Source organism: Chlorocebus sabaeus, chromosome 10 (genome assembly GCF_047675955.1).
Source record: "Chlorocebus sabaeus isolate Y175 chromosome 10, mChlSab1.0.hap1, whole genome shotgun sequence".
NCBI lineage: Eukaryota > Metazoa > Chordata > Mammalia > Primates > Cercopithecidae > Chlorocebus > Chlorocebus sabaeus.
Window position 1 is genome coordinate 103,151,102 of NC_132913.1, and position 22,856 is coordinate 103,173,957.

The 22,856-nt window shown below is 39.6% G+C and overlaps 1 long non-coding RNA gene across 2 annotated transcripts in view; it reads left to right on the plus strand.

Annotated features, from left to right (window-relative positions):
• Window positions 1-14,632, plus strand: part of LOC103217805 (uncharacterized) — a 36,256-nt gene extending 21,624 nt beyond the window's left edge. For both annotated transcript variants that reach the window (XR_491239.3, XR_012094302.1), the window contains exon 4: window positions 13,503-14,632. This is a non-coding gene — a long non-coding RNA (uncharacterized lncRNA). The remainder of the gene's footprint in view (window positions 1-13,502) is intronic.
• Window positions 14,633-22,856: the final 8,224 nt, after the last annotated feature.

Genomic DNA, 22,856 nt, shown 5'->3' on the forward strand with positions numbered 1-22,856 from the left:
GTTAACAATTCAGTTAAAAGGGAGAGAGAGAGATGAACTGAGTGAAGTGCGTTGTAATCCTTGCTGAGGTTAAGCCAGTGATAGTTGGCTCTCAGGCGATCATGTTCACCCTCCTAGTGTCAGGGAGACATCTTTACTGCTTTTCCTAACAGAATGTAAGAGATACTGTGGCAGGGCAGGGAATTGGAAGCAGATAGCAATGTGGACATCTGACTTTGTTAGCAAATGACTAACCTGAATACAATGAAGTTAAACATCTGCAGACAGTTTCTTGTTGTAGGCTTTTTATATCCATGTGGAGTGGTGGGGTTGTGATTTAGAAAGCTGATGGGTTGTGAATTACATTTTTCACCTTTTAGTTTAAGGATTGAATATGACACCTTTGGGTGGAAGAACACATCAGTTGGATTTTACTTTTTAAAAAAATGCGACTGAGAGAAAGTGAATCAGCTGTCTTTTGTATTTATTCAGGTTTCATAGTGCTGACTCAGGGACAAGTGTCTTTGTTTTATATCAAATTCTGGGTCTTCTTCAGCCGAAATGAATCAAAGAGACTCAGAGAAATGTGAGTTGACTTTTTTAAAGGAAACAGAGGAGCATCTGGTGTCAGAGCTTTTAGTCCAGAGTTTCATATGGATGATAGCTGTAGTGCTTTCTAGAATTCTCAGGAATTAATTACAACCAGATTTGTTTTTGTGGCATTCACATCCCATCTATTTGTCAACTGCTCATCCACTTATCCAACTTCTCCAGCTCCATCTCCATTTCTTTTTTCCAAGGAAAATCACACAGGAAAATAATAGACTCAACTTGGAAACATCAAAACAGTCAAAGCAGTCTTTCTGAGAACAAGGCTTATATCCCTCTGCTTGGTCTGTTTCCCTGAAAACACCCTGAATGATGTTTTTCTTATGTTGAACTCTTCAAGATCCATATTCTTAGACACTGGGCCAAAAATAATGGGCTGCCTTTCCCTATGTGGGATCTTGCCCTTCGACCTAAGCTGCCCACACAACCACTGAGCAATAATCCTGTTGGCCTCTTAGAGGGAAATAATGAAAACAAGAAATTGTCCCTCCAACTTGAGGGTTTTTTTTCTCCATAAGTCTTAAAGTTAATGAGAGCAGTAAGAATGCATGTGGCTTTAGTATAAATATAAAAACTATTAACTGTAACGATAGAGAAGAATTCATAATTCATAATCACTTCCATCTTTCACGTCGAATATTTCAGGGTTTGGAAAAAACATTTGCATTGATATTTTTCTGTAGCCTAAATTATCCACAAGTATTATGTATCACTAAATTGTGTGTTCAACATAAACACCAAAGTATATAACTTTGAATATTTCCACAAATACAATGGATAAAAAGGTAATTTTGTTCACGAGTCAATGAATTTCGGAAGTAGAGGTGGCAATTCAAACAAACTCTACGCTCCAAACCCATCTCTTTGTGCTTCTTCAAGAATCAAGAATCAAGGCTACAATTCTTAATATCTACATGTTCTTTGGCCAGTTACTTAAGTTTTCTTTTTTCAGTTTTCTCATCCGTAAAATGGAGCTACTTGTTTCTACTGCATAGAAGTATTATGAGAATTGCAAGTATTAGAACAATGCCTGCAGTATAGCAAGAACTCAATGTTAGCTATCATGTTTATTTAAACTTCCTAATGCACTTTGTAACTTCTGTGCCTAAAGTGAAGATCCAGGAATACTTAAAGAAATCTCTGAAACAGTTCCTTCTTCGTTTTTTCTTTGCTTGTTTTTATTTTTTGTTTTTAGACGGAGTTTCACTCTTGTCGCGGTGGCGCCATCTTGGCTCACCGCAACCTCCGCCTCCCAGGTTCAAACGATTCTCCTGCCTCAGCCTCCCGGGTAGCTGGGATTACAGGCATGCACCACGACGCCCAGAAATTTTTGTATTTTTAGTAGAGACAGGGTTCCAAACCATGTTGGTCAGGCTGGTCTCAAACTCCCAACCTCAGGTGATCTGCCCGCCTTGGCCTCCCAAAGTGCTGGGGTTACAGGCGTGAGCCACCACACCCAGCCAACAGTTTTGTAACTTCAGCACCACTGGCATTTTGGGCTGATTAACTTTTTGTTATGGGGGTGCTTTTCTGTGCATTGCAGATGTTTAGCAGCCTCTACTCACCAGGTGCCAGGAACATCTCCCCATTTCAGTCATGACAACCCAGTATGTCCTCAGACATAGTCAAATGTCCTCTGGGAGAATGAGGGGACAGAGTCAAAACTGCCCTTGACAAGGACTCTAGAATATTCAAAAATTTAAAGCATATGTCTAAAGCAGATTTTCTCTATCAATGGCATTGTCCAACCAAACATTGCCCAGAGATTGAAACAGCATCTATTTCTTTTTTAAAAAAATCTAATTTCTGATAGGATAATTTAGTTACAATTTGTGGGGAAAAGTTGAAACAAGAAAACAAAAGGGAAAAGAAGGGAGAGAGAAAGGAAGAAAAAACAGGAGAGAAGGAAGAAAAAGAGAAAGAAAAAGGAGGGAAGAAAAAAGAGAGAAAGATACTTAATTGTACAAGAATTCTCTATCACTTAACTAGAGACCAGGTCCTCTCTTCCTGTACGCTACAGCAATTGCCAGTTTTTTAGCTAACACACAGTAACTGAAATCTAGAAGCTTTCTCTAAAAAGCATTTGCTTTAAAAGATTAAGGAAAATCCCATTAGATGGTTGATGGCCTGTGTTTTGTTACATAAGACATGTGGGCTAACTTAAAGATCAACCACTCCTTTCAGTGCTCACTTCTGAAATGGATTTTGTTGGAGGGAGAAAAAGAGGAAAAGATAAAAAGGAACCAGAAATGTCCATTCATTTTGTTCATGAAAATTGCTTTTAGTATTTATTTATCTCCAGGTCTTTGTTAGACAGGACCTCCATTATTATCTTACTCATCTATTTTTATTCCTTTTGACAAAAATTCATATTTTCTTCTCATTACTACAAGATAGTTTAAATCAATCTCCCTAGTGCTCAGGTTGGTGTCGATAAGGCTAACTCGGCAGTTTGGTTTTTTAAAATTGATGAGGAGGAAGAAGAACTCAGATTTAATTATAACCAGCAAAATGTAACTCTGATCCCAAAAGATCACCAATACATACTTGAGGCAAATAGAAATGTATACATTAAAATGTATTAAATAGTCCAGTCCAAACTCATTCAGAAAACATCAGCCTAACCTCCAAGAGTAACTAAAAACAATGTAAATTTTTCTTTCACTTTCCTTAAAAATTCCAGGAGGAAAATTATGTTCATAATGCGGACTAGAAACCTCTTTTGTCCATTTGCCACTAGCACTGCCGCCCATATGTAGCCGTGTCCCCCAGCAGTTCCTGTCCTTTGAATCTCGCCTAGAACTCAGTCGCCAACACAGTACTTGTATTTTCAATTTCTCTCATCCCTTCCACCTTACCAATGTATTTGTTTTCTTCTCACAGTAGTTGTCTGTTCTTTTGATGTCTATCCAGCTATGATTCCCAACCTCATAAGGTGTTTTCTTCTCTCTCTCTTTTTTTTTTTTCTTTGAAACAGAGTGTCGCTCTGCCATCCATGCTGGAGTGCAGTGGTGCAATCTTGGCTCACTGAACCTCTGCCTCCTAGGTTCAAGTGATTCTCCTGCCTCAGCCTCCCAACTAGCTGGGATTACAGGCACGCACTGCCAATGGTAGTTGTCTCTTCTTTCTATGTCTATCCAGCTATGATTCCCAAACTCATAAGACAGTCTCATAGGCCCATTAAGTAAAGAAATACACAATCTCTATCACTTAGAAAAGACAGAAGCTATGAATACTCATGTAAATATATTTATATTACATATAACATAATATGTGTGTGTATGAGTGTGCGTGTGTGTGTGTATGTGTATGTGTGCATAACCCATCCCTGTACATAACAAATTGAGGGTGTTGGCTTGTTTATAGAATAATGAAATATGAAACTATTCTCACAGTGAAATAATTGCATGAAACTTTTATCAGAAAGGAAGACAATTTTCATTGCCTTTCTAATGAGTGGCTTGGCTATGTATGTTTCTTCTAAGCTTTTATGACTGTTAGTACCAAGATGAAGATGAAGTTGGGAATCAATTCAGCTGCTCTTTCTTTCCTTATTTTTTCTTTTTGAGAAAGGGTCTTACTCTATCACCTAGAATGGAGTGTAGTGGCATGACCATCGTGGCAGCTTCGACCTCCCAGGTTCAAATGATCCTCCTGCCTCAGCTTCCTGAGTAGCTGGGACTACAGACATGCACCACTTCATCTGGCTAATTTTTTAAAATCATTTTTATTATTATTATACTTTAAGTTCTAGGGTACATGTACACAACATGCAGATTTGTTACATATGTATACATGTACCATGTTGGTGTGCTGCACCCATCAACTCGTCATTTGCATTAGGTATATCTCCTAATGCTATCCCTCCCCCCATCCCCAGCCCACGACAGGCCCCAGTGTATGATGTTCCCCTTCCTGTGTCCAAGTGTTCTCATTGTTCAGTTCCTACCTATGAGTGAGAACATGCGGTGTTTGGTTTTCTGTTCTTGCAATAGTTTGCTGAGAATAATGGTTTTCAGCTGCATCCATGTCCCTACAAAGGACATGAAATCATCCTTTTTTGTGGCTGCATAGTATTCTCTGGTGTTTATGTGCCACACTTTCTTAATCCAGTCTGTCATTGATGGATGTTTGGGTTGGTTCCAAGTCTTTGCTATTGTGAATAGTCACCTGCCTAATTTTTTGATTTCTTTGTAGAGACAGGGCCTCTCTGTGTTGCCCAGGCTGGTCCCAAACTCCTGAGTTCAAGGGATCCTCCTGCCTCGTCCTCCCAAGCTGCTGATCTTTCATTCAGTTTCATTCAACTCTTCCATTACATTCAATTTCAGTTAGTTCTGCCTTCTGTTTTATTTGAAAGCATGAGGAAAATGACAACTTCTATTTAATACTGTACTTTTAATGGCTTTCAAAAATCACATAAGTGGTTAAAAGTCCAGAGGGACTCAAGATCAGTGTTCACAACCTATTAACTTTTAACACATTCTCCCATTCTGCTTTGTGCTTTGAAATATTTGTCTTAAAACATAATTAGTCTTAAAAACTGCATTAATTACAATAATGTCATTTTCTTCTTTTCAGAGTTTTTGTTCCATGTTGAGATACCCATGCCACTTTAAAAAACAAACTATCCTGACATCTAATTACTTTGTGAATGATTTTAATGGCAGTGACAATAGAGATGGAAGAATTTTTGAAACAATACTAGTTCCACAGCTTTCATGTAAGATACCAAGGTTTAACATCCTCAGATTGGCAACGAGATTGGATAACTTCTGGGGTCTTTTTGAAATTGTATCACTCTTTTCTCTAGGATCCTACTTCTGGAAAACAAGATTAATACTAGTACTACTAAGACACAAAGATTTTTAAATGGAAATAGGAATATCTTCAAAGGATGGATGGACATTGAGTGCACTGTATGACAACATTCTTGTATAATAAGATCCTTTCCTTAGAGAATGGGGCAAATCCAGATGGAATGTGAGAAAGACTTCAAGGTTTCAGTGGAATATGCTTATATTGGGAACTGTGTTAGTTAAGAATAGGTTTGGCGGCCGGGCGCGGTGGCTCACGCCTGTAATCCCAGCACTTTGGGAGGCCGAGGCGGGCGGATCACGAGGTCAGGAGATCGAGACCATCCTGGCTAACACGGTAAAAACCCCATCTCTACTAAAAATACAAAAAACTAGCCGGGCGTGGTGGCGGCGCCTGTAGTCCCAGCTACTCGGGAGGCTGAGGCAGGAGAATGGCAGGAACCCGGGGGGCGGAGTTTGCAATGAGCCAGATCACGCCACTGCACTCCAGCCTGGGCGACAGAGCCAGACTCCGTCTCAAAAAAAAAAAAAAGAATAGGTTTGGCTACACATGACAGAAAACTCAACATAGTCACTTACACAGGATTAAAACATATCCTTGTCATATGAAAGTCTAGAGGTGGTATGTAGCTCTGGGTGTCGGGGATCAAAACTCCTTCTAACTGGGAACCCAGCTCCCCATTCCAAAGATGGCTTCATATTCAAAATGGCTGCTGGGGCTCCAGATATAGGGTCCACCTTCCAGCTAGAAGAACAAAGAACCAAAAAGGGGCATGTTCTTCCCTGTAAAGATACTTTCATAAGTTGAATAGGATGCTTTCATAGGCATCTCATTGGACAGAGTGATTAGAACTTAGTAATTGGCCACAATCAGCTGGAAAGAAGGCTGGCAAATAGAATATTTAAGGCGGTCGCTGTAATCAGCTAAAAAATCATGAGTTACATAATATATAGAAAAGGAGAACAACCACAGAATGACAACTAGAAGTGTCTGCATATCATTCTTCCATTAATTAAAAAAAAATCTTTACTCCAAGATTCACTTGGTCTTGGTAGAATGAAGAATCAGTGTCAACATACCTAGTCAATACACAGCGGTTGGCATTCTTTTGATGGAATGTTGAGTCAAGCTGCATAGATACAATCAATAGACACACCTGCATCTTCAAACAACTGAAAATCTTAAACACCTGCTGATCACAGGGACGTGCAGAGAAAGGCACAGATTAACCTGATAAGTTAACCAAAATGGCTGGACCTCTGTTTTTGTAGATGCATAAATGATATTTTTTAAGAAATCAGATCTTTAACAACCAAGGTAATAAAATCTGAACCTGCCTTTTTTTTTTTTTTTTTCAGATGGAGTCTTTCTCTGTCGCCCAGGTTAGAGTGCAGTGGTGCAATCTTGGCTCACTGCAACCTTGCCCTTCTATTTTTTGATGGATTTTGCTCTCTTGCCCAGGCTGGAGTGCAGTGGTGCACTCTTGGCTCACTGCAACCTCCGCCTCCTGGGTTCAATCGATTCCCCTGCCTCAGCCTCCCGAGTAGCTGGGATTACAGGCACGTGCCACCATGCCTGGCTAATTTTTTGTATTTTAGTAGATAAACGGTTTCACCATGTTGACCAAGATGGCCTTGTCTCCTGACCTCGCAATCTGCCCGCCTTGGCCTCCCAAAGTGCTGGGGTTACAGGCATGAGCCACCGTGCCCGGCCCTGAACTCGCCTTTCGAATAGAGAATTAGAAAATGGATTTATCTAGTAACAGTAATATCTCAAATATTCATGAAGAATGAGGTGATCCACAGGAAAATCCTAGAAATCTGCATAGCACTAATCAAAAATAAGGTGTTTGTACTGTTTGAGATGATGATGTTAGAGCAGCATGCAATATCCAGAACAGATAAACCCAAACAAACAGAAGGCAGATTAGAGGGTGCTAGGGGCAGCGGGGAGAGGAGAATGACCATGACTGGCTAATGGTTAGAGAGTTTCCTTTGGGGGTGATGAATATGTTTTGGAACTAGATACAGGTGATGATTGTGCAACATCATGAACGTATTGAATGCCACTGAATTGTACACTTTAATATGGTTAATTCTGTGTTATGTGAATTTTATCGCAATTAAAAAAAAATGAGTTAGGGTAGCATTGTACCTACCACACTGTAGAATGACTGTTACACAAAATGTGTGACATAAACATACAAATGCAGAAAGATTTATGCTAAAAGGGCCAGCTATCCAAAGCCGCCCATTCCCAAACATGTCAAATTGTCATGATTTAACATAGTACCATCAGACTTAAAACAAGAGAGTTTATACATGGGCATATACTGTGATTGAGGAGTTTTCAAACTTAAGAGCTCAAATATCTAGTTAGAATTAAATCAGTACAATGTGACCCAGAAAAGTGAGATGAAGCTGACAAAACAAAACAATTAGTTTAAATATCAGGAGATGTTGCCTAATGGTGAAGTCAACTATATTCTGAAAAGAGCAGCCAAAGAAAGTTATCCAAATCTTGTAATTTGGGTCATTAAACTGGATCTGAAAAAAAGAAAAAGGATCTGGAAAATACTCTCTGCACACTAATTTTATACTGGCAAGGGCAGGATACAAGGACAGAATGGGTGTTTTAGTTTCTGGATCCTATTGCCGATGGTTCTGGCTTTCTTATGGCTTGCACATAAAGCCTCAGGTTTGTTTCAGTCATTTCTACTGAAGAATTTATTTTGTGGAGAATTTGAAACATGGAAGATGGTAAAACACTTCAGGAAAAAAAAATTACCTAGAATTAAATTGCTAAAACAAATCAAATTTATATCACTATTGGATAGATATTTTTAAAGTCTTTGGTCTTGGCATAGAATAGTTCTATGTTTTAACTTGTTCTTCTGGTCATTTTAAATTAAAAGCCCAAATAATGATGTTATATAGGGTGAGTAACATTTCAGGTCACATAAACGTATGACATCACCAGCTTTCCCATGGATAAACACACTGAAGGAAAATAATGTAAAAAGGAAGGAAGAATGAATCCATGCACCCACCTCCCCCTAGCCCTCAGAAAACTTAGCTAAGAAGGCACTTGCCAGAATAAGAGAAGTTCACATTGCTTCTTCATTCAAATAATTCTTTGTTGCTTTTGAAGATAGTAATCAATCCAGAAGAGTAAAGTCCTCCTAAACTCTTCTCAGAGATTCCTGGTACATGAGGTGGGCTGTGCATTTACACTAGAAAGCAAGGCTACTAGTGATAATATTGTAATTGTGGTAGCTAACATTTATGGAGTACTTTCTGAGGCAGAGAGAGATTAATTATGTAACTTGCCCAAAGTTGTATAGCTGGCAAGCTGTGATTCTGGGCCAAGCACCTAAACAGTTTGAACATCAACCACTTAGGCATTCTGCCTTCTGGAACATAATAAATATGAACACCTAGCCATACCTAGATGATCAGAGACGGCTTCCTGATAAAGGTGCAGCTCCCAATACAAATCTTGCAGGACAAGATTGTATCTAGTTCAATAGATGAAGAAGAGGTAGAAGTCAGGCCCAGAACAGGGAATAACATGAGCAAATATTCCAGCCTATGAAGCAGTATGGTATGTCCAGAGAATCACAAGCCATTGTGTGTTATTGAGCTTTGAGGCAGAAAATAGATGAGTTTGGATTTATAAAGAAGAGTCAGATTGTAGATGACTTTTATGTTGTGCAATGAAGCTTGCATTTTATTCAAGGTATAAGAGGCTGCTGAAAGATTTTTGAATGAGGAAATTTAAAGATTTTTAGATAAATTCCTTTGATGATAGCACGGAGGATGTGAAGTTGGGAGAAGGCAAGACTGGAATTAAGGCAGTCAGCTGGGGACTACTGCAATAGTTTAGATGAAAAAAGACAAGGATATAAATGATGGTGCTGAAAGGTGGGAACAAATTGAAGGAGCATTTGGGAGGTGAATCAGTATGACACAGTGAATAGAGGGAATGAGCAAATGTAAAGAATAATTGTCAGGTTTCTCTGATGGTGGTAACTTGGATAATATAAAAAAAGGAGCAGGTGGGGCTGAGATAAATTCAGTTTGGAGTATTGTGGGTTTGAAGCGGCAGGGGCTGTGAAACATTCAACTGGAGCTGTTTGGCAACCTCTGGGTCTGCAAATTTAAAATTCAAGGAAAAGTTCAGGGCCAGAGCCACAGATTTGTGAGTCATCCATTCACTCACTGAACAAACATTCAAAGAAAAAAAATAAAACAGCTTGCTTCAAGAGCAAAGAGGACCTTATAAGTCCTGTTAAGGAATTTCAACCTTTCCTGTACTTAGCAAGAAATGAATGATGAGATTAAGCAGCAGGGAAATAATTTCAAACTCATATTTTTAAGAGATCACTCTGACAAATATAGGGAGATAGTAGTTAACCCAAGTATGGAGAAGATAGGCCAGGGAAAGTGGCCTATCTTTCCCTGGGCCAGAGAAGATAGCCAGGGAAAGAATAATAGCATAATATAAGCAGCAACTCTAGGAGGGGAACTTCAGATCATCGATATGGGCAAAGAAAGGAAAATCTACAGAGGAGACCAAGCTGGAAAGATTGAGAGAGGTGGCAATATCATGGACATCTAGGGAGTAGGGTACCACGAAGGACAAAGTAGTTGACAAGTCAAATAAATCAAAGTGAGGGGCCCTGTAAGATGAATAGTAAGTTGTGTCCATGATGCCAAATGATAAGGATTTCCCTGGTGAATTTTGCAAAGCTACAAAAAGCTGCAATGAATGGAGGAGTGAATAGTGAACACTAAAAATGTAAATTAAAACCACAATGAGATATTACCTCACACTTGTTAGAATGACTTTTATCAAAAAGAAGAACTATTAGCATTGATGAGGATGTGGAGAAAAGGAAAGTGTTGGATGCTGTTGGTGGAATATAAATTAGTTACAGCCATTGTGAAAAATAGTATATAGGTTCCCCAAAAGACTAAAAATAGATCCAGCAATCTATTGATTCAGCAATCCTATTTCTGGGTATATATCCAAAAGAGTTGAAATTGGTATGTTGAAGGGATATCTTCACTTCTGTGTCCATTGCAACACTATTCACAATAGCCAAGTTTTGGACTCAACCTCAATGTTCATCAACTGACGAGTGGATACATACACAGTAGAATACTACCCAGCCTTGAAAAAAAATCCTTTCATTTGTGACAACATGGATGAACCTGGGGGGAATTGTGCTGAGTAAAATAAGTCAGGCACAGAAAAACAAATACCACATGTTCTCACTTACATGTGGCATCTAAAATAGTTGACCTTGGAAGTAGAGAGTAGAATGGTGATTACCAGAGCTGGGGATGGCAGGGGAAGAGGGAGGGAATGGAGAGTTGTCAGTCAAACAGCACAAAGTTTCAGATTGATAGGAGGAATAATTTTGAGATTTATTGTAGAGTCAGCAATAATGTATAGTATATTTCAGAATAACTAATAACTAAGTAAATTTCAGATGTTTCACCACAAAAAAAGATAGGTGAGATGATGGTATTTTAATTAGCCTGATCTAATCATTTCACATTGTTTACATGTATCAAAACATCACATTGTACCTCATGTATATATACAATTGTGATTTTTCAATTAAACTTATATTAATTTTTTTTTTTTTTTGAAACGGAGTCTCGCTCTGTTGCCCAGGCTGGAGTGCAGTGGCGCGATCTTGGCTCACTGCAAGCTCCACCTCCCGGGTTCACGCCATTCTCCTGCCTCAGCCTCCCGAGTAGCTGGGACTACAGGCGCCCACCACCGCGCCCGGCTAATTTTTTGTATTTTTCGTAGAGACGGGGTTTCACTGCAGTCTCTATCTCCTAACCTTGTGATCCGCCCGCCTCAGCCTCCCAAAGGACTGGGATTACAGGTGTGAGCCACCGTGCCTGACCTAAAATTATATTAATTTTTAAGGCCAGACACAGTGGCTCATGCCTTTTATCCCAGCCCTTTGGGAGGCCGAGGCAGGTGGATCACATGAGGTCAGGAGTTTGAGACCAGCCTGGCCAATGTGGTGAAACTCCATCTCTAGTAAAAATACAAAAATTAGCCAGGTGTGATGGTGCACACCTGCAATCCCAGCTACTTGGGAGGCTGAGGCATGAGAATCGCTTGAACCCAAGAGGCTGAGGTTGTAGTGAGCTGAGTTCGCTCACTGAGTTGAGTATCTGTCTCAAAAGAAAAGAGTAATATTAATTTTTTAAAGAAAGATTATAAACTACTCTTAAAGAAGCATCACTTTAATAGAAAGAAGAGAGCCAAAGGATATTTTTCTTAAGATGAAAGAGACTTGGGCATTTTTATAAACTGAGAAGAAGGATGCATCATTAAAAAAAAAAAAAAAAGACGGTTACAGATAAAGACTGATGAGGAGGCAGGACAAGGAGCTGGCTTTAAACACGTTGACTTCTTCTCTTACTGCAACTTTTCAGGCCCAAATTATACAATATATTTCTAATGTAAAAAAAAGTTCTGTATTTTTCAGCTAACTGGGTTTAGCATGGATATACCATATGGATATTTGAGGTAAATGGGTTTAGCATGGATGTATCCATTTGGATCTCTATCATAGACTCATCCTTGTTTTGGACTATGAATTCCAGTCTTCTTATTTGTACTTCTCTTCGACTCTTGTTGAATATTTGTGGCCTGTTTCTGTTAAGGGCATTCATGGGTTTGATGGATGTATTGCTTTGCCTCCTTCCAGACCTTTCCCTGCTCAAAGTCACTGCAAATCCCAGATGCCCTCCATGGCAGCCTGCTTCCCATAACTTGAAACATTGTTGTTTTACATTAATGTTTGCCTAGGGTTACTAGTTTACAACAAATGTGAACAAAAAAATGCTAGTGCTTGCTGACAGGGTCATGGAGGAATTTCTGAAGAGAACATCCGTCAGAGGGAGGACTCTCCTTCCACAGATGCAGCACAGCCTTCTTTCTGTGAAGACACGGGATTGCTGAGTGCCGGAGGACTGGGGGCTGTGTACGTCCTGAATATCTGGCTGTGGTGATAGTGGTGGAAGTGGAAACGCCCCCACAGTTACCTTTATCAGTGAAGTAGAAAGTCATTTTATTCACAAAGGAAAACAGAAAGCTCAGAAGTAGTATGGAATGTAAAAGAAAAAGAACAGAGGAAACGAAAAAGGTCTTTTAAAGAAGGGTTGCTGTGGAGTGTGAATCAAATTCTTAGTGACCTTAAAGAGGTGTGAATTCTACTAAAACTATTTTTATTTCCTTTTGCTCACTTGCCAATATTATTTTTATTGTTACGTTGATTTGAGAGTTAGCCACACGGGGCCTTGTGATTATTTGGCCTTTACATGGTAAAATTAAAAGAGGAAAATTCGTCATTTCCTTCTTTTCTTAAAAAAAAAAAATACAGGTGGACAAGCTGCAAAGTTTCATAAAGTCTCAACAATGGCCATGATAGAAACTGGAAAAGTTAGAACAAATAGACCAAAGCTGGGGGAATTTACTGAACTCTGGGACTCCCTTCCAAGTATGGTGATCAGCAACCAAACTAAACTCACTAAGGTGTCCTGGAAAACATGGGGCCAATAAAAGATAGCATCAATCTGGAACACAACCTCTGAATTGGGACTAAACCCCAAGTCAATGAATGGAGAATAAGCAACAAGTTATAGCTCCAGGGGCCTGGCAAGAGTGAAGAAGGGAAAAGTCTACCAAAAAAATCATAGTTCAGGGAAGACTTTATCTTAGCAGGAGCAGGAGAAGGGACGCAGTTAAATCCATCCATGGGGACTGGGCAGGCTTGCTGGTGATTAGAGGAGAAGCCTGCTATTCAGCCATTCTGCTTCTTATAGATGAGGCTACTTACACAGCTTCAGACTTAGGATTGGGTTGCCAGGGAGGTGGGGACATGCAGACACCAAAATGTGCTGCGTCTCTCTCTGTCTCTCTGTATCCTCCTACCCACATGATGTCTACTGCCCTTTTTGCAAAACTGCATTCTGCTTTGGTAATATCCCATGTCTTGGAGTTTTGCCAATTGTCTCTTCTTTGTCTCATCTAAAGCATTCTCTCACTCTTTTCTTTTTTTTTAGATGGAGTCTCACTCTGCTGCCAGGCTGGAGTGCAATGACACGATCTCGGCTCACTGCAACCTCCGCCTCTCAGATTCAAGTGATTCTCCTGCCTTAGCCTCCCGAGTAGCTGGGATCACAGGCGTGCACCACCACACTCAGCTAATTTTTGTATTTTTAGTGGAGACAGAGTTTCACCATCTTGGCCAGGATGGTCTTGATCTCTTGACCTCGTGATCCCCCCACCTCGGCCTCCCAAAGGCATTCTCTCTTTATTCCCCCATATAGTCAGTCCCTCAAGGTCTTGCCAAAGGCCTAGTTAGAAAGATTTAAAAAAAAAAAAAAAAAAGAAAAACCCAGAAAAGAAATGAGTCTAAAGGCTGATATCCCTGTGGGTTAATTCTCCTAGATAACACTGACATTTTAACAAATGCTTTTAGTGCTAAAGAGGAAATACGTGGGAAAGCTTTTAATCATGGGCCAGGTGAATGGAATAGCTGTTTATCAAAACATTTATTAGATGTGTGTACTTCTCAAATGATGCCATGCAGATTTTTGCCTAATTTGTAGATCTAGTTTGTGCATCCTCCATCTCTCTCTCTCTCCCACTCTCTCTCTCTGTATTTCTCTTTCTCTTTCTGTGTCCCTTTCTTTCTGTCTCTCTCTCTCTCTCTCTCTGCCTCTATAGCTCTATTGCCCTATTTCTCTCTCTTCAGTGATATATATTTCTCCCCTTCCATACAAAGGTATTGTATTACTGCATATTCTTCAGTATTTCCACATAGATTTTATGATAACAATTATCTAAAATGTATAGATTTGCTTGATTCTGTTATACGGTCAGATGTGTGTAACTATTTCATACATGCTTAAAAAGAGTGAGTATTCTCCCAGTTGTTGGGTGCAGTGCTTATTAAATCAAGTATATTAATTGTGTTTTCAAATCTTCTATATCTTTTTGTCTTTTTGTTCTTTGATATATGAATTGTGGATGGAGGCATGGTAAAATCTCCCACCACAACAGATTTTAAAATTTCTCCTTATATTTCTGTAAATTTTTGCTTTATATATCTTGAAGTTGTTATTATTATTCAGTGCATATAAGTTTCTTTCATGTGAACCAAAATCTCTTATCATTATATGGTAACACTATTTATTTGCAGTAATATTATTTTGTCTGATAATTATATAGTTATACCTGTTACATATTTATAGTATTTGTCTAATATATTCATTACTTATTGATACATAACAAATTGTCCTTAACAAGTAGTCGCTCAAAACGATAATTCACATTTATTATCCTCTCAGATACTGTGAGTTAGCAAGTCTGGAGAGACTTAGCTGGGCAGTTCCACCTTGAGGTTGGAGTTAAGGTGTTGGCTGAGAATAGTCATTTGAATGCCTGATTAGAGCCAGAGCATGTGCTTTCAACATGACTCACTCACATGACTGGCAAGTCAGTGCTAGTTGTTGGCAAGAGGTTTCAGTGGCCTTTCCACAAGCTGCTTGAGTGTTCTCATGACATGGTGGTTAGATTCCTTTAGGCAAGTGATCCAAAACAGACAGTCAAGTGGAATACCTTTTTCATAATATCACTTTACCAGTTCCACCACTTTTTGTTAGAATGGTCAGACTCAAGGGGAGAGAAACTAGATGCTACTCTTTTTTTTCTTTTTTTTCTTTTTTGTTTAAGACAGGGTCTTGTTCTGTTGCCCAGGCTGAAGCACAGTGGTGCAATCACAGCTCACTGCAGCCTCGACCTCCCGGGCTCAAATGATCCTCCCACCTCAGCCTCCTGAATAGCTGTAACTACAGGCATGTGCCACCACATCTGGCTAATTTTTTTTATGTTTTGTAGAGAAGAGATTTCACCATGTTGCCCAGGTTGATCTCAAACTTCTGGGCTCAAGCGATCACCTGCCCCAGGCTCCCAAAGTGCTGGGATTACAAGCATGAGCCCCGGTGCATGCCCCTAGATGCTACCTTTGAAAGGGAAAGTGTCAAATAATTTGCAGATGTATTTTACAACTACCATAATGGTCTTTTGATATGCTTTTACTTTCCATCTTATTGTGTTCTTATGTTTTAGGTACACCTCTTGTAAACGAGTATAGCTAGAATTTTATTCCAATGTAATAATTTGTATCTTTTAACTGAAAAATGTAGCCCATTTATATTATTTGTTGAGTAGTAATAAATTAGGATTCATTTTTAACACTTTTTTCTCATATGTTTTATTTTCTTCATATTTCCTGTATTTCTTTTTCTCTCTCTCTCCTTTCTTGCCACTTTTTGAAATTATTTTTCCCTACATTTAAAAATTTCCTCTCTGCTCATTTTGCAGTTATACATTCTATTTATATTCTCTTACCGGTTACTCTATACAACTGAGCATGCATATTTAACTTCAAATTCTGAAGTAAATCAATATCTTCCTTATAAGTTTGTGTTCATTAGAACTTTGTCTGTAGGATTTAAGAATTGGGTTTTAAGCAAACTTTTCCAGAGATTTGTATTTGCTTCCTCCTTAAGGCAGTACCAATATGAAACCACTTTAAAGTTGGGGTTGAGGACCACGCATATAGTGTGAAGTCAGCACACAAATCTATTTAAGAGACTATTAATTAGGAATTCTCAGAAGAGACTTCCTGTTTTCATTAGTACAAGTTTCTATATTTTGGTTTTTGCTTTTTTGCATTGTTGTTCTCTCGTGTTTTAGTTCATCCTTTAACTAAAGGTGTTCTTTGGGGGTCAGTGGTCTTATGTAAGAAGAGAAAACTTTCCAATCTGACTTCTCCCTAGTGTGAACATTGGTTTTGGTTGCCTCTTTCCTCCCCAAAATTGGCCCACTGAAATCTGTAGAATACCAAGGATTGCCATTGCTTATCTCTTTAGACTCATGACTTCTTGCTTTTTTTACTTTTAAAGACTTCCTTATTTTCTTGTCAGCTTAGCCATATGCTTAAAAGAATTTTTAAAACTATGTTAACTAGGGAAGTTTCAAAATACTTTGCAAATAGAACTAACATTGAAGCCATACCAACAAAAGGGTGGCAGAAACTTGCAGCCTGAATTTAACCAGGCTGATTGTCTGCTAAAACAAAAATATTGACATTCTTTATAGGATTCAAATAAGACCCAGGGCCTAAGAACATAATATTTAAAATTCCAAGGATACAATTCAAAATTACATGGTCTATGAAAAACCAAAAAAAAATCTCAATTTACATGAGAAAAGGACAGTCAACAGACATCAATTCTAAAATGATACAGATGTTGGAATTGTTTGAAAAAGACTTTAATCAGCTACTATAAAATCCTCCAAAAAGTAAGGACAATACACACACTCCTCTGGCCGAGGAGATCTGCTGGGCCCTGCTCTCTCCCACTGCAGTGGGCCACTATGATGACTCTTAGGAGCTCAGCTTACAAAGCCCAGGACAAGATTCCCTGTAAGACCATTTTCAGTTCCAAAGTTCAATGAACTAAATCTTAAAGGCATGAGAGTGGAAGGGATCATGCCATTCCTTCATGACATACAGCAGAGGTATTCCTGGAGAAGAAGGAGAAAAGATCTCTCAACCACCATTCAACTGTGTCATAATTACTGTATAAAAATGCCTATACACCTCAGGAAAGAAGACAAGGATGAATTATAGATTAGAGTCTGTTAGGATACTTTCTACTGAAGTTAACAGAAGACTGCACTAGAAATGGCTTAAGAAATGGCAATTTGTTATTTCCTATAACAAGAAGACAAAGATGAATCAGCGACTAGCTGACCTTGTCAAGGACCTGGGTGCTTCCTCCTTTCCTTGCTCTGCCATCCTCAGTAGAGCAAGTCTTATTTTGGCAGGCAGGCAAGTCTTATGTTCTTGCAAGATGATTCAGTAATCTCTTGTGCAAAAATGATCACATCCAGTGAAGAAGAGGAGCATTGCTTTCCATGTGGCCTTTCTGGGAAAGAAAAAAAAAAATGACTTTAAAGGAGAAGTTCCATGACTTCTACCATTTGCAATAAAAATGAGAACTGAAATCCAACTAAGCGCCCAGCTACCGACTAAATAAGACACCATAACTCCTGCCCTTTCAAGGTCCTGTCTTTGTAAAGTGTATCAGTCAGGGTCTCAGCCACAAACAGACGGCATACTTAAATTAGGATAATCTGAAAAGAGTTTCATAAAGGGACAACTGTATTTTAAAAGATATGAGCAGAGGCCGGGCGTGGTGACTCACGCCTGTAATCCCAGCACTTTGGGAGGCTGAGGTGGGCAGATCACAAGGTCAAGAGATCAAGACCATCCTGACCAGCATGGTGAAACCCTGCCTCTACTAAAAATACAAAAATGTGCTGGGTGTGGTGGCATGTGCCTCTAGTCCCAGCTACTCAGGAGACTGAGGCAGGAGAATCGCTTGAACTCGGGAGGCGGAGGTTACAGTGAGCCAAGATCACGCCACAGCACTCCAGTCTGGCAACCGAGCAAGACTCCATCTCAAAAACAACAAAAAAAGATATGAGCAGAGAGTGGGGAAAACACAGAATACAGTTCAATACTCCAGGGCTTTCACAATTCTCTCCAATCCCACACACACTTCAGGAGAAGAGAAAGGGATGGAGGCAACATTACTAGAACTGGAAGGAGAGTCATAGAGCAGGAGTCAGCAAACTTTTTCTATAAAGGGCAAGAGAGTAAATATTTCAGTCTTTGCAGGCTTTGTTTCCCTCTCAACTGCGCAGCTCTGCCATGGTAACACAAAAGCAGCCATAGACAATACGTAAACGTGTGAGTGTAAACTTTATTTACAGATATTGGAATTTGAATTTGATGCAATTTTCATGCACCATGTGAGGCGGAGGTTGCAGTGAGCCGAGATTGTGCCACTGCACTACAGCCTGGGAGACAGAGCAAGACTCCATCTCAAAAATAAAAATAAACAAATAAATAAATAAAATAAATAAAACAATTTTTTTCAACCACTTAAAAATGTATGTAGCTGACAAGCCATGCAAAACATGGTGGGCTGGATTTGGTTCATGGGTCATGATTTATCCATCCTTCCTGTCAAGAGGAGCTGTGAATCTCAGCCAAGGGAAGCATTCACCCTTAGGGACACTGTAAGGGAGAAGCCACAGGAATAAATACGCTGGCCTCATTCTCTTCTCATTAAAAAATCCAACCAGAAGCCAAAGAGTAAGCAAACCCATTAACGTGCTCCATATAGGTTATGCTCCCAAGCAGAGAGCTGGGTGGAGAAGGGCAGAGAGAGCATCTGGAGAACAGGGGACACCTGGCACAGCACTCTCCATATTGCCAGTTTACTACTCTCTGTTTTCTTTAGTAGCTCATAAACTCGTAGAAGAAAACAGAGCAAAAGGGTGTTTGCTGTGCTTTATTATTTGGGGGCAATAAGGCAGAGAGACAGGAGCAAGACTGTGTCCTATCCTGAAACCAGACAGGACAACTCCAAAGGACAAGATAGGATGACATCAGCTCTAATGAGAAGTGGAAAACAAGTCAAACTCTTGGCACCTCGAACAAAGGAAAAAGGAAAGACAGACACTGGATGGCGCCTGCCAGATGTTTCTGATGTTGAATAAGGGGGCGGAGGGAAACTACATGTTGCTCTTGTGTAAAATCCTTTATTGATAACCCTTAATAACCCAGGTACCATCTACCTCTCCTTTGAAGCTCTACAGAATTAGGGGCCTATTTTATAGCAGATTTGGGGCTATAAACTTTTTTTAGTATATATCTTATTTCACTATATTTATTAGAAATTTCTTGCATGCAAGTGATAGAATACAACTCAAATCAGCTTAAGTCTTAAAGTGAAAATTAAAGGAAGGATTCTGAGTTATAATCTAATGAAGTGTTGATTAGGCCAGGTGGGGGGCCCATGCCTATAATTCTAGCACTTTGGGAAGCTGAGGCAGAAGGATTCCTTGAGCCCAGGAGCTGGAGACCAACCTGGGCAACATAGTGAGGTATCATCTCTGGAAATAATTTTTTTAAATTATCTGGGCATGGTGGCACACACCTATAGTCCCAGCTACTCAAGAGTCTGAGGTGGGAGGTTCAGCCAGTGAAGTCAAGGCTGCATTGATCTGAGATCACACCATTGCACTCCAGCCTGGGTGACAGAACAAGACCCTGTCAAAAGAAAGAAGGAAAGAAAGAGACAGAGAGAGAGAGAGAGAGAAAGCGAAGGAAGGAAGGAAGGAAGGAAGGAAGGAAGGAAGGAAGGAAGGAAGGAAGGAAGGAAGGAAGGAAGGAAGGAGAAAGAAAGAGAAAAAAGAAAAGAAACAAAAGAAAAGAAAAAGTTGACTAAGCCACTAGAATGGCAAGGAGCAGGCAGCTCTCAAATTCCTGGAAAATGGGGATATGCACACTACTAAATCCTCTCTATCTCATCTGTGATTCTTTCTCTTTGTTAACATAATTTTCTCAGTGCAGAACAGCTTTCTCTCCAAGGTACACAACCTGCATCCCAGTTTTACATCATGTAGCCAAAATTCTCAAGAAAAGGAATCTGGTCTCGTTTGGATTATGTGATCATTCATGGACCAATCAACCATGGTTGAGTGGTAGCTGGGAGCTTATTAAAATCTTCCTTCCTTCCTTCCTTCCTTCCTTCCTTCCTTCCTTCCTTCCTTCCTTCCTTCCTTCCTTCCTTCCTTCCTCCCTCCCTCCCTCCCTCCCTCCCTTCCTCCCTTCTTTCCTTCCTCTCTCTCTCTCTCTCTCTTTCTTTCTTTCTTTCTTTCTTTCTTTCTTTCTTTTTTGAGACAGATTCTCACTATGTCGCCCAGGCCAGAGTGCAACAGAGCGATTTCAGATCACTGTAACCTCTGCCTCCCGAGTTCAAGCAATTCTCCTGCCTCAGCCTCCTGAATAGTTGAGACTACAGGCACCTGCCACCACTCCCCGCTAATTTTTCTATTTTTGGTAGAGACAGGGTTTCGCCATGTTAGTCAGGCTGGTCTCAAGCTCCTGACCTCAGGTGATCCACCCACCTCAGCCTCCCAAAGTGCTGGGATTACAGGCATGAGCCACCTGTCTCATAGGTATCTGTTCCTCATATTTCCGCATGTGAGAACTTGAGGGCAGGACTTTTCCTGTTTTGTCCCCACAGGACCCAGCACAATGTCTTGCACATGGCCCTCCATCAATATTTTTGGAATGGAAAAATTACTTTTGCTGGTGACATTTCCCTTATATCAGTGGAAACTTACATGCTCTGGATAATGTTTCAAAATTTTCATATTAGTTAAGATTATCTCATAACTTTTCTCCTATTTTTAAAACTTTGGAAGTCTTATTAATGCAGCTGACTATAATCATTAAGGCACAATTTTTAAAATAAAGCAAATTCTGATACCAAATTCTGGATCAAACCAAGACAAAACGGAGAATAGCTATCATGTCAGATTACCCTCCACTTTGAGTGTTCATGATTTAATTACCAGATGGCTACCAACTGATTATTAAATCAGTTGGGTAGAGAAGGATTGGACTGGGTTTATACCTATCCAAATCCTTTCACTTAACATGACAGGTAGAAGTAAAACTAAGATAATACCCAAAAACTTCAACCCAATTTTAAGTCTGTTGTTTGGATTTATACCTATCCAAATCCTTTCAGTTAACATGACAAATAGAAGTAAAACTAAGATAATACCCCAAACCTCAGCCAGATTTCAAGTTCAATATATTTTCTCTGTAATCACCTTATTGTCTTCTTCAGTGAATTTTGTCTCATTGACCAAAATTCCTCTTTGACCTCATGTTTTTCAATGTCTCAGTTCTGAGTCTATCTCTCACACTATTGGCCTCTTTCTCACTTAAATTGCCTTCTACAAAATGGAAGCCAGAGTCAGTCTTTTCAGTGGGGATATATTACATTTAAGAATTTTTTATATCCCTCCATTTTCCATCGATAACAATTTCCCTAATTCCAGTTCTACAATATTTTATGCCAAGCGTCCAAGCATTGTCAGAGAAAATTCTAAATTTGTTATGTACAAATACATACCAAAGAGTTTGAATGCATACTTTTAAAAATTTTATTGCAGCCTGTTTTTTTCCTCCCCAAAATTTTTACCTACTCTAGTTTTAAATCTTGCTCCACTGCCCTACCCCATCAAATAATCTGATTAAGTGGATTTTAGTCATCCAGGATTAATTCCTCTTTTTAAAATCTTAACTTTAAAATTGCACTTTCTCAAAGAATGAAGTGCCTTTTGGTTTACCAAAGACTACTGTTCTCTTTGTAATTCTATCCTGTTCTCCTAGTCTAAGACTTTGTGTCTTAGCTCAGGCTGCCATAACAAATGCAGCAGACTAAATGGCTTACACTAGAGAAATTTACTGTCTCACAATTCTGGAATCTGGAAGTCCAAGACCTAGGTACCCATAGCATTGGATTCCTCTGATGCTTCTCCCCTTGGCTTGCAGATGGCTTTTCTCTTGCTGTGACCTCACATGGTCTTTACTCTGTCTCTGCACACTCCTGGTGTTTCTCTGTATATCCTAATCTCTTCTTCTTGGACACCAGTCAGATTGGATTAGGGCCCACCCTCATGTCTTCATTTTAACTTAATCACCTCTTCAAAGGCCCAATCTCCAAATATAGTCACAGCCTGAGGTTCTGGAGGTTGGGGCCTCAACCTATGAAAAAATGAAAAATTACTACTCGACACTGCAATTCCTTCTGAAGGGATTAGCACCTATAAAAAGAAACATCAGGACTTCTTCCAGGCCTTTGCTATTTATGTAACAGAAACTTTGAGCAGATTGGTGGGTTTTGGACATGAGCAAGTGGGCCAGGAACTGAGTTGTATTCATCTTCAACAAATATTTACTCTATGCCTATAATGTGGTGTCGGGAATCGAGAGGGAAAAGACCAAAATTGTTCTTCAATAATAGAGCAAAAAGAATTTGGAGTTCTTGAAGGCAGCTTGGAAGGGAAAGAATGAGGAAGATGAAATGGAGCCAACATAGGGTGGGAAAGTTCAGGATGCTGCCTAGGCCGGGAGTGCTGGTGATAATATCCCTACAGGTAGAATGGCCAGAAGCTCTTTCTGAGTGGCAGCAGCAAATTTTAAGTTGCTTTCATTCTTAAGACGTAAATGCTTCTATATCTGCAAATTTTAAGACTACTGCATTTGTGGGATCAGCATATGTTTAAACCAAGGAAAAGGGCTGAATTTCATGTCTCCACTGAGCCACTGTGGAGGGAAGACAACCAATCAGTCAGCTTGGTGGAAAGTTTTCTCACATAGCACACATACAGTAGAAGCAGAATGTTGGAATCAGAGGTAAGCACAAAAGCATAAGACACCTATGAATTCACAAAAATTCTGAAGAAGGAAT